The following is an 11,234-nucleotide window of genomic DNA, read 5'->3' as shown; positions in this document are numbered from 1 at the left end:
AGGATATGTTCGTGTAAATTTATATAATAAGCGTTCAGGTTGAGTTTTAATAATAATTGACTTTTTTTCCTATTTTGTGTTTTGCTGTTCAGTATTTTTGAAGGAGTGAAATAAAGAATTGAGGTCCGCGTCAAGTCAGTTGGAGGTAAGATCTTTCATTTCTAACATTTGAACACAATGAGATAGAAAGCTGAAGTTTTGAAACATTGGACGGCGAACAGCCAGCTTCAATTGAAAGTAGCGTTCCGCGTTGCAAGGGTGGAGACAGCAGAGCAAGCGACTCTGAGCAGAACGAAGGGAGTGTTAGGGAATTACAGGTAGAGAAGGGGCCAGCCATAGGCACAGTGGGTAACGCATGGGAACGAGAAGGAGAAGAGGCATGTTTCACACGAAGAGGGGAATATGTCCAGAGATAGGCGCCAGGCACCGTTACAACAGCTGCTTCGGGACATCTCACTGGCCAAAATACTCGCACTATTATGATAGGGACAACACGCGTTGGAGTAGAATGTTAATTCCTTTAATAAGGGATAAAAAGCATTAGATGAAAACCAGATGATCAAAACAAGACTTTTAATGAGAGACACTAAGCACTGGACAAAAACCTTGATAAAACCTGGAAAATTGGATTTGATTAGATTTGACTTGATAGTTGCGGAGACTATGGCCGTCGTGGAGTCAGTGCACCAAGAAATGACTGAAGTGAGAGAGAACTCACTGTTATCACCAATGGAAAAACGAGATAGTAGGGAAAATTTATGAAGAATCAACAGTTGTCAGAATGTATCGAAAATGAACTGACAGCGAGGTCCGATGAGAAGAGTGCAGACAATGATAAGATCAGAGGAGTTGTTGCAGAGGTTCATGGCGAACACCAGGAAACTGTCTAATGAGTGTACCAACAAGTCACTTAACAAGGGAGTTGTTGCAAAAACGGGAGACATGCTCACAAGGTAGCCAAAACGACAGGATGCCCTGGAAACGGAAATGGAACAAATGTTCATTTACGTTCGTTATGATTGACAACTGTTCGAAACTAGTCACGAATAAATTCGCTGAATGCCAATAACTTGGAGTCAGCTGTATAAGATGCAGATGTTCTGTCTGCTGGTGACATGAAAATTTATGCCGAGCCTGAACTGCAACCCAGATATCCCGTTTATCGCGAGCGGTCGGTTCATCATCAACCTATCCGTGCACGGCTCCAGAACCCACCCAAACTTCTATATGCCATACCTTCTGCATCCCTATACCACAGTCTCCTACATTCATCACTGAATGCTCGCAACTTATTTCTGTATTCTTGCGTCACTGAGAATAAGACCATGGGGAATCGACATTTATGAATTACCCTCCTCGGTATGTAATATTTACGGTGGTGATGATTGACAGCTTTTCACAATTAGATGGAAATCAATTCACTGAATGCTAATAACTTAGCGTCAGATGTATTAGCTGCAGATATTCTACATATTGTTGACATATGAATATTGGTGCCGGGCCGGAACTCGAGCCTGATTTCCCGCATATTGCAAGCATTTGCTTTTCAATTAGGCTATGCGTGCACGCCTCCCGGACCGACCCAAACTCCCATAAAAATCTGCAAGTAATACAGCTGTTGCCAAGTGAGTCACGTTCAGCGAATTTATTTCGATATAATGAACGAATGTCGTTAAAGAATTGAGGCGACCTACATCGAGCACAGTGTATGGCAGTAGGAGAGAGTAAAGAGGTGCTTTACATGTTACGTTTCAGACAAAACCAGTTTGAGATTAGCAGGCGGAACAAGTGTGCAGAAGAGCATTTGCAACAAATGCAAAAAGATGAGCGTGAATCGCATACAAAAAGAGAACTTGTTGACGATCTTATTAGTGATAACTATAACCGTAAATGAGACATGTTACAAAATATCGAAGATCTCAAGAAAATGGTACGAGACATTCCACGTTCTCAAAACGAAAGGATAGATTCCTGTGATGATGAATGCCGGAGGCACTACGTGTCGGTACAAAATTATTCGTTGTGTCCTGAGAGCACGAACTACCAACATATGTGGGTATGGTTGGATCAATTTGAACATTCGATACCATTTTCATGGGGGATCTGCTAAAAATTAATTCTTGTGTATCCACCTAAGAGAGGGAGCAGTTGTGAGAATGCTAATTTTAATAAGTCACTGCCAGACATACGAGCTTTCTGAATGAATTTTGGCCCATGGGACATCAAGATAGTGTGAGCGTAGGCATTCTCATTATGGAAAACTAACGTGACATCAAATACCGCCATCCAGTCGCTTATTTCAAAGAAATGGTAAAGTACAAACGATACGATGATAACACTTACTACACAGCAGAGCTCCCCTATATGTGTCTTACAAAGCTACCACAGTGGTTGGCACGCGAAATTGTCATCGGGGAGAGAATCATGCTAGACGTTCACTCATATGAGACATCACCGCTGGAACAGTCAGGAGGAATTTCACCTCGGATCCCAGAAGGAACTGGGCCCAGGAGATTCACAAAGTTGGAATAATATGAGAAGGCGTGCGCTGGGGCTGTGGTTCGTGGAGTCCATGTCGTGCAGCAACGCTCAGAAATAATAGATCGCCAGCACTTATAGTGGAGATATGGTCGGCAGACACATGCAACAGCGAAGATCGTGAGAGAGAGAACAAAAATGCGTGACTGAATACAAGGTGAAAGAGAGAGAGTCGAGAACACAAGATGATAAAGAGAGAGTTTTTGCATATATATATTTCAAAATACTACACTACTGGCCATTAAAATTGCTACACCAAGAAGAAATGCAGATGATAAACGGGTATTCATTGGACAAATATATTATACTAGAACTGACATGTGATTACATTTTCACGCAATTTGGGTGCATAGATCCTGAGAAATCAGTACCCAGAACAACCACCTCTGGCCGTAATAACGGCCTTGATACGCCTGGGCATTGAGTGAAACAGAGCTTGGATGGCGTGCATAGGTACAGCTGCCCATGCGACTTCAACACGATACCACAGTTCATCAACAGTGGTGACTGGCGTATTGTGACGAACTAGTTGCTCGGCCACCATTGACCAGATGTTTTCAATTGGTGAGAGATCTGGAGAATGTGCTGGCCAGGGCAGCAGTCGAACATTTTCTGTATCCAGAAAGGCCCGTCCCGTACTGGACCTTCAACATGCGGTCGTGCATTATCCTGCTGAAATGTAGGGTTTCGCAGGGATCGATTGAAGGGTAGAGCCACGGGTCGTAACACATCTGAAATGTAACGTCCACTGTTCAAAGTGCCGTCAATGCGAACAAGAGGTGACCGAGACGTGTAACCAGTGGTACCCCATACCATCACGCCGGGTGATAAGCCAGTATGGCAGTAACGCGAGCAGCAATGTGTCGATACGATAGACCGCAATCGCGTTAGGCTACAATCCGATCTTTACCAAGTCGGAAACGTGATGGTACGCATTTCTCCTCCTTACACGAGGCATCACAACAACGTTTCACCAGGCAACGCCGGTCAACTGCTGTTTGTGTATGAGAAATCGGTTGGAAACTTTCCTCATGTCAGCGCCAACCTTGCGTGAATGCTCTAAAAAGCTAATCATTTGCATATCACAGCATCATCTTCCTGTCGGTTAAATTTCGCGTCTGTAACACGTCATCTTCGTGGTGTAGCAATTTTAATGGCCAGTAGTGTAGTAAGATACTGATGGGGAATAGTAAAGCAGTAGCGTCCAGTCGACGTCCCATATTTGACATACGTACAGATCGTGTTATGGTTCCATGTATCTCTGACTCAGGCAGTCAAATCACCGCCTTGAAAGAAGATGTGTGTATGGAACGTAGCGTTCGTGGAGTTTACCCCGTACTCTCATGTCGGGAAAAGGAAGTTTGCAGCGCAGTCCATAGTAAAAGTGTGCATGTCAAGCTACAGTCACGACTTGAGTTCATTTTCCCGTCATACTCGTTGGAGGCGAATTTCGTGATCGTCCAGGATTTACAGTGGCAGCGATCGTCGGATTAGATTTTATCAAATTGCATGTGATGATACTTGACATGAGAGAAAATTGTGCTATGTTGAAGGTATGAGGACCTGCTGAAAAGTAATTACTCCGATTTCTTTGTGAATACTCTTCAGGCTTTTTAGATACAACAAATTTTAGTAATATTCTACAACTTTACTCTTCAAGTCTACATATTCATTTCTCAACATAGTCACCATGGCGTCGAACACGTTTCTCCCAACGAGAGACCGGTTTCTTGATACCACACTGTACAATGTTTCACGTTGTTGAAAGAGCTTGCACCGCTTCCTCACTATCAAAGTGAAGTCGTCGAAGGTTTTCTTCAAGTTCTGGAAACAGATGAAAATCGGATGGGGCCAAGCTGAAATTGTATGAAGGACAATCGATGAAAGTGATCCCAAGGCGTCGGATTATTGTAGATATCACAGAGCTCTTGCGTGTTCTGGCATTGTCATGGTGAAGGAGAGGTGCTCCATGGGTGGACGAAATCTTCGAATTCCAAACTCGATCATAGCACACTGTTTCTCATGCACCGACATAGTTACTTCACACACCGCTATGTTACACGCTACAATTGGGAGCCCTCTAGCGCCAGGGGACTGCAAAAATGTAGGCGTGAAGAACGAAGATGAAGGGTGTTAATAATGTTGGTTTTATTTAAAAAGTTTAAGAGTTTTCATTCAAAATTTCCGGAAGCATTACTTTTCAGCACGCCCTCGCAAACAAGAGCCTTGTAAAGTTATTTTAGAAGATAGAATAACTGATAGTCATTCAGTGCGAGGAGTCACTCAACATTTTAGTAAACTAGAGTTTCCGAAAAATAGTAATTTATGTCCTGATGTGGGAATGTAGACGAGGAGCGTGGAAGACGAACAGATTAACGCAATGATTCTGGAAAAGATTTGAAGTGGAAACGGAATGGAAGAACTTACAAGGAGACCACCCAGTAATTGGACTTTTGTAATTTTTTATATTTATAGTACGTGAAGTTCAGAACTCAAATATGAAAGGCCCAACGCAGTTCGATACAGCTCTCAAAAATCCTTCCCAGGTATTTAATTCAGTAAAAATGAGTGTTTTTTTGCAACGGTCCGCTTGGCTCTCACGCTACTGTAGAAGAATGGTAAATCGTAATCATTGGGTCACTGGTTCAAAGGTCGCTATCGCCTTTTTTTCATATTTCTCGTTCAGTTACAATACCTATAGTATTCAAATACAAAATTCATCAAATATATGCTAATCAACACATATCTAATTATCATTTTATGACAAATACGCGTCTTCTTGTTTCTAATTGCATATCGCACACGAAATTGTTGTTTTCATTGCAAATATAAATTCTAAATTATCGGTATTTTATGAAAGGTTGTTAATACATTGTTTTCCTTAACTAAAACAATGTTAATTAACAATCTTTTACAAAATACCAATACGTAAGAATTTATGTTCGCATTGCTTGCGATATGTAATTAGAAACAAGATGAGCCCTTTTCATGAAATGAAGATTAGATATGTGTTAATTATCATATATTTGACGGATTTTATATTTTAACTGTCTAGGTATTAGAGACGAACTTAGAAAAAGAAAACAAAAAGAAAATGCCGCAAGATTCGAACTAACAACCCATTGATTATCATTCTCTGAGGCTACTGAGTAAACCACGCTGCCGCTTGCACAAATTACCTCAATTTTAGTGAATTAAATTTCCTCAGAAAAGTTCAAAGTCGATTCTGTCGTGAAGGTTTGAGCGTTGCTTCTATTTGCTTTTGGGGACTGAAATTTGAATCCTTAACTTCAGCGCCATAAATACAAAAATTTACAAAAATCCAATTGGCGGATGGTCTCCTTGTTAGATGAGATAGTTTTATGAAATGGAGCATGTTTTCTAAATCAGCAGAGACAATAAGAGGTTTTAAATGTCAGTTTAGAGTAAATCTGCACCAGAAAGTTTTCTTACGTCCGAACCCGACCACACTAGTGTAAAGAGAGGAAGCAAAAGCCGAAATCAAATTATTATATGTTAGAAAAGGTCATAGAATCCGCCTTGAGTTCATACAGTAGTCCGTTGCTGTGCTTACCGAAAAAGAATGGATCGATACAACTCTTAGTTAACACACGACAAATCAATCCAATCATAGAACCTGTAATAGATCGACCTGGGAAGATATATGGGTCTTTTTCAATATCTTAGACGTGAACACTATGGGATATTCAGTGTTCCCAAACTTTTGAAATAAAACTGCCCCTATTCCATGTGGTTTCTGCGGATGGTAACGAACTGGGGCGACTAAGCATTGCAGTTTTCAACTGCTGGAATGAACGTTCCATTCTCAAGTCTATTGGAAAGGAACACACTTTCGCCGAAGGCGATGCAAGGAAGCAGCAATTTTCTCGGCTTTCAGAATGAAGAAATTTTCCAAGAACTGCTCGTAGTTCCTGTTCCTTTTTAGGAGCAGGTTATCTCCAGATGGCCTCTAAATGCTAAGTCAATGGAAGAGCACCGTGGATATCAATGAGATATCCCAAATATTCAGTTTTGGTATTGAGAAATGAACATTTCTGCAGACTGAACTTGAGTCCTCCATCAGTTGAAACTTGAAGAGAGTCTGAATTCCTTAGAATGCTGTTCTTGTGTTTGCCCGGACATGATTATGTCATTCATATAATTTGAACAGGGCGCAACCTTTGATGTCACTTGTTTGAGAGAGCACTGAAACAACACAGGGGCAGATTCTGGGAGGGAAGGCACTGGTATTGATGTAAGGCGACGTCAGTAATGACCACCGTAATTTTTTTTTCGTTTCCTCGAGATTGAAGGTAAGCATCGGTTAAATCAATTACGGAAAAAATCTTCCACCTGCTAGGCGATCCATAATTCCTGTTGGATCTTTTTTAGTGATAACTAGAGAAGATGATCATTGGTTTGCCGAAATGTGCTTCGAAACACCGATTTGTTCCAACCTGTGGACTTCAGAAGCATCTTTATTGTGAATGGCGTGAGCTATCAGACGTGGGTGGTAAAACTTTGGACGAGACTTTCCGTGAGCATAATGTGCGCTGGAATATTCTTTGATTCTTTGAGTGTCTCAATATGATATCGAACATACGTCTACACTTTTCACACAACTGATGAATGCTGGCGTGAGAAACTTGAGCATCGGTAGCGTGCATATTATCATGAATACCCAAGAAAATAAAATCAAATGATACAATCCTAAACATATTCGACATTGAACTATCATTAATGGCAATAACGTAGTCGTATTTTTATATTATGCTTCCAATTTGCACACCCTGAGACCAGCAGGATTTTTACCTTAGTAGACTGTGAGAAGAGCACGTGATTTTAGTAGTATGGGGTGTCTCAACTGCTCACACGCATTCTGATTAAGTAATGCGAATGAAGCACCCGTGCCTAACGGAAACGGTACCTTTTGATTGCAAATCTGTAAGGAGTTGAACAGTTTTGCGGCAGTTACTGTGATTTTCAGTTACTTCTGATTTTCAGAAGACTGCATCCGTCTGATTTGTGAGTGACTGAGCGTTTTTCTGTTCGTCTATTTGAGGAGAGCTGAGTTGAATGAGCAAAATTTTGCATTGAACGTGTAGTCTTGGGATTCTTGTGTCAGTGGTTACCATGAGTATTGCCGGGAGGGTCGGGTGAAGATTCAGAACGTGAGATCATATTTATTCACATCTTCTCAGTTGTAAGGTTGTGTGGAACAGAGTTTACTTTGCTATTCTTTTTCAAGCATACTTGCTGTGTGTGTCCTGGCTTACGGCAGCGTCGGATTCCGCTTGGGGGAAAAAGCAATGTTTGCAGTTATGTGTTACATAGCACTTAACAGCAGGCTTCGGAGCTCGTGAACTTGCAGGAAAAGTGGGAAGACGCCTCGTCTGCCTACACAAGGCTACTTGTGTCTAGCGCCTGATGCGCAATTACGGCTCACGGAGCTGATCTCTCGTGGAAAGAGTCGAAGTTGGACAAGACAGCAGACGGAAAACACGTACTCTTCAGTGGGTACCTCCCTGCTGCCTAGTAGCGCAAGTGATCTCTCGTGTGTCTATCGAGAATGTAATCAATGAAATTTTTCAGCTGTAGTAAAAGTACGACGATTTTATCCTTCTTGAACTAGGACAGAAACATCACAAATAAACTAAACTCTTCCCGCACAGGCCACGAAGTGCCAAAGGTACCGACTGGCCGCCGTTTCATCCTCAGCCCACAGGCGTCACTGGATGCGGATATGGAGGGGCATGTTACCAGCACACCGCTCTCCCGGTCGTATGTCAGTTTACGAGACCGGAGCCGCTACTTCTCAATAAAGTAGCTCCTCAGTTTGCGTCACAAGGGCTGAGTGCACCCCGCTTGCCAACAGCGCTCGGCAGACTGGATGGTCACCCATCCAAGTGCTAGCCCAGACCAACAGCGCTTAACTTCGGTGATCTTTCGGGAACCGGTGTTACCACTGAGGCAAGGCCGTTGGCTAACATCATAAATACGGAGATAAAAACTTCTATAAATGTTTGTGACAAATAGTTCAAATAAGAGCGCAGTTTAATGTGCCACGCAAGAAACGTACATGCATCGGAGACCAGCTGTATCAAAATGAAATATCCATTGTGAGAGATTTTAGTTCTTTCGAAGAAATGCTATTGTGATCACTTGTTCAATGAAGCATTCTGTGTCGATCGCATCACAAGAGATTGAATTTGCATCTTTCTAACAATTTGGTGACTGGAAGCAGCAAACTGAGGGGAACACATTGTTACTTTTCGTTAAATGTAGTGGGTCGTATTGTACTACTGACACCGTCCCATGGCATGTCTTTTGACAGAGAGTGGCCAAAAATACGGAAACGTCAAAAACACAAAACATTACCGTGCCTAATACGGTGGAGGAAACACGTTGGCATTCAGAACTGATTCCATTTGCCTCGTAACGGGTAAATACTGTATGGTTTTCAAGCGACTCTTATACCATTCTTCCGGCAAAATAATGGCAAACTCAGGTAAAGATGACAAAGGTGGGTAACGACCACGCACCCTTCCCTCCAAAATAGACCACAAATACTCAATAATATTGAGATCTGATGACAGTGGCGGCCAGGGGAGATGCAACAATTCATCCTCGTGCACACAAAACTAGCCCTGGCCGACGTGAACTGTGTGAACACGGCCCTGTAGTCTTGGAACACAGCTTTACCTTTGGGGAACAAACATTGTACCATGGGATGGACCTGATCAGCCAAAATTCGGCCAGAAGTTAAAAACAGCACGAAACAAGCCTCATGCTTCTTTTTTTCATTGCGCCATACTCCAGGTTTTATGGCTTGGGACTACGTTTTCCTGTTATGGATCTTTGCATCACTGATGCGTGCTTTTGGAATTCCAGCTCACTCTGAAATTCCCAACTTTTGGAGGTCTCTTTGTGCTGTTTTGGTGCTTCACAGGATTCGCGAGTGCGACGTTCAGTTCTACAGTGACTTTTGCTGCTATCGCCCACTTATTTTTCGTCACAATTCTCTTCAGTGACCGTCTGTCACGATCGCTCAGCACACACACTATCGTCCGCGTTGTGAGCTATCGGATGATGTTCTTCCACTTTCCCTGCATGCGGTGTAAATCTTCGATACGGTGCCTCTTGAAACACGAAACACTAAGGCTCCGTTGTTGACGGAACCATCCATCATACGAGCACCAACAATTTTCCCCTGTTCTCCGATATAACTACACGGAGCCACTGTTCTGACCACGACTGGCTCTTGCAACGTATTGTGGACAGTGCAAAGGTGCCGTTAGAGGCCAAATACTACAGCCCAACCTGCAGGCTAGGTAGTATCTGCATGTATGTCCGAGCACGCATTTTTCATGGAGTTTCCATCTTCTTTGTCCAACCCCTGTATTTGATTTTAAGCATGTACGCGAGAAAACTCCAACACCTATCATCAACGAATTGGTTGCTGTACTGCTGCATCAAGAAGGGAACCAAGTATACAGCCTCGGAGACGGCTCTTCTCTACGACGAAGGCGAGAAAAATGATGCACCATAGGCACTTCGAGGAAACACGTGCAGCTGAGTTACAAGACATTACTGTTTCTTTGGTACAAAACAAATACCAGATATTGAATTTTACACAATGCATATATATCTTACTTACTTTTTTATTTGTAACTTTTCTTAGTGTTCTGTAGTTCATTTCCTGATCATGTTGTTGCCGTTATACTTCAACCAATGACATAAAAATTAATATTTTTCATTTTATAACAAACCACGATTTATGCAAACTTCCTAAGATAACTGAAATTTGCGGAACCACCTTCTTGTCAGAAATATTTAATCTGATTTTTGGCAACAGATTATGAGATTCATTTTTTCCAGAACTTTACGCTGTACATTGGTGCATTTCCGAAACTTTCTATCCTTCCAAATTTATTAACAGCATAATAATAATCTTACACGTTTCTGTGAGTTAACGTTGTGCTAAGAAAATTAGTTATCCTATAGACTCAACTTTATATGAGTTGCCAAAAATGCCATGTACTTCACATGTGTTCCAAAATATTATTTACACAACTGTTCACGAAATATCTTTATTCAGTAAACAGAATATTATTGTTGTGTTTCAAAAACATACTTAACTTCAAATGAAATACATTCACCTGTACAAGATGGTTCAAATGGCTCTGAGCACTATGGGACTCAACATCTTAGGTCATAAGTCCCCTAGAACTTAGAACTACTTAAACCTAACTAACCTAAGGACATCACACACATCCATGCCCGAGGCAGGATTCGAACCTGCGACCGTAGCAGCCCCGCGGTTCCGAACTGCAGCGCCAGAACCGCACGGCCACCGCGGCCGGCACCTGTTACTAATTTTTCCTTACTTTTTTTTAATTTAAAGGACGTACTCACTAACGAAAAACAGGAAATCAATGCAGATAGTAAAGTGAACCATTTCCGTTTTTAAAACATACCAGATCATGTTCTAACACATAGAAACAAAATCCGTGCCAACTGAGTCAGTCGGTTTACAGTCATAGTTGAGTCGGCATCCGTTACATAATTTTTGTGCCAAGCGCATGTTCTTTGTCTCAATGTGCATTTGGGAGCATGTATGTGCGGATATTGCTTTCTCTTCAGATATGTGCTCTGGGAAATTTGGTTGTCATGGAAAGGATGCACTTATACAGAGG

At 42.0% G+C, this 11,234-nt stretch overlaps 1 pseudogene; it reads right to left on the bottom strand.

The window, feature by feature from the left end:
- Nucleotides 1-8,404: 8,404 nt before the first annotated feature.
- LOC126250333 (5S ribosomal RNA) lies at nucleotides 8,405-8,522 on the bottom strand (annotated as a pseudogene).
- Nucleotides 8,523-11,234: the final 2,712 nt, after the last annotated feature.

Source organism: Schistocerca nitens, chromosome 3, assembly GCF_023898315.1.
Source record: "Schistocerca nitens isolate TAMUIC-IGC-003100 chromosome 3, iqSchNite1.1, whole genome shotgun sequence".
NCBI lineage: Eukaryota > Metazoa > Arthropoda > Insecta > Orthoptera > Acrididae > Schistocerca > Schistocerca nitens.
This window is presented reverse-complemented; position numbering and strand designations above follow the sequence as displayed.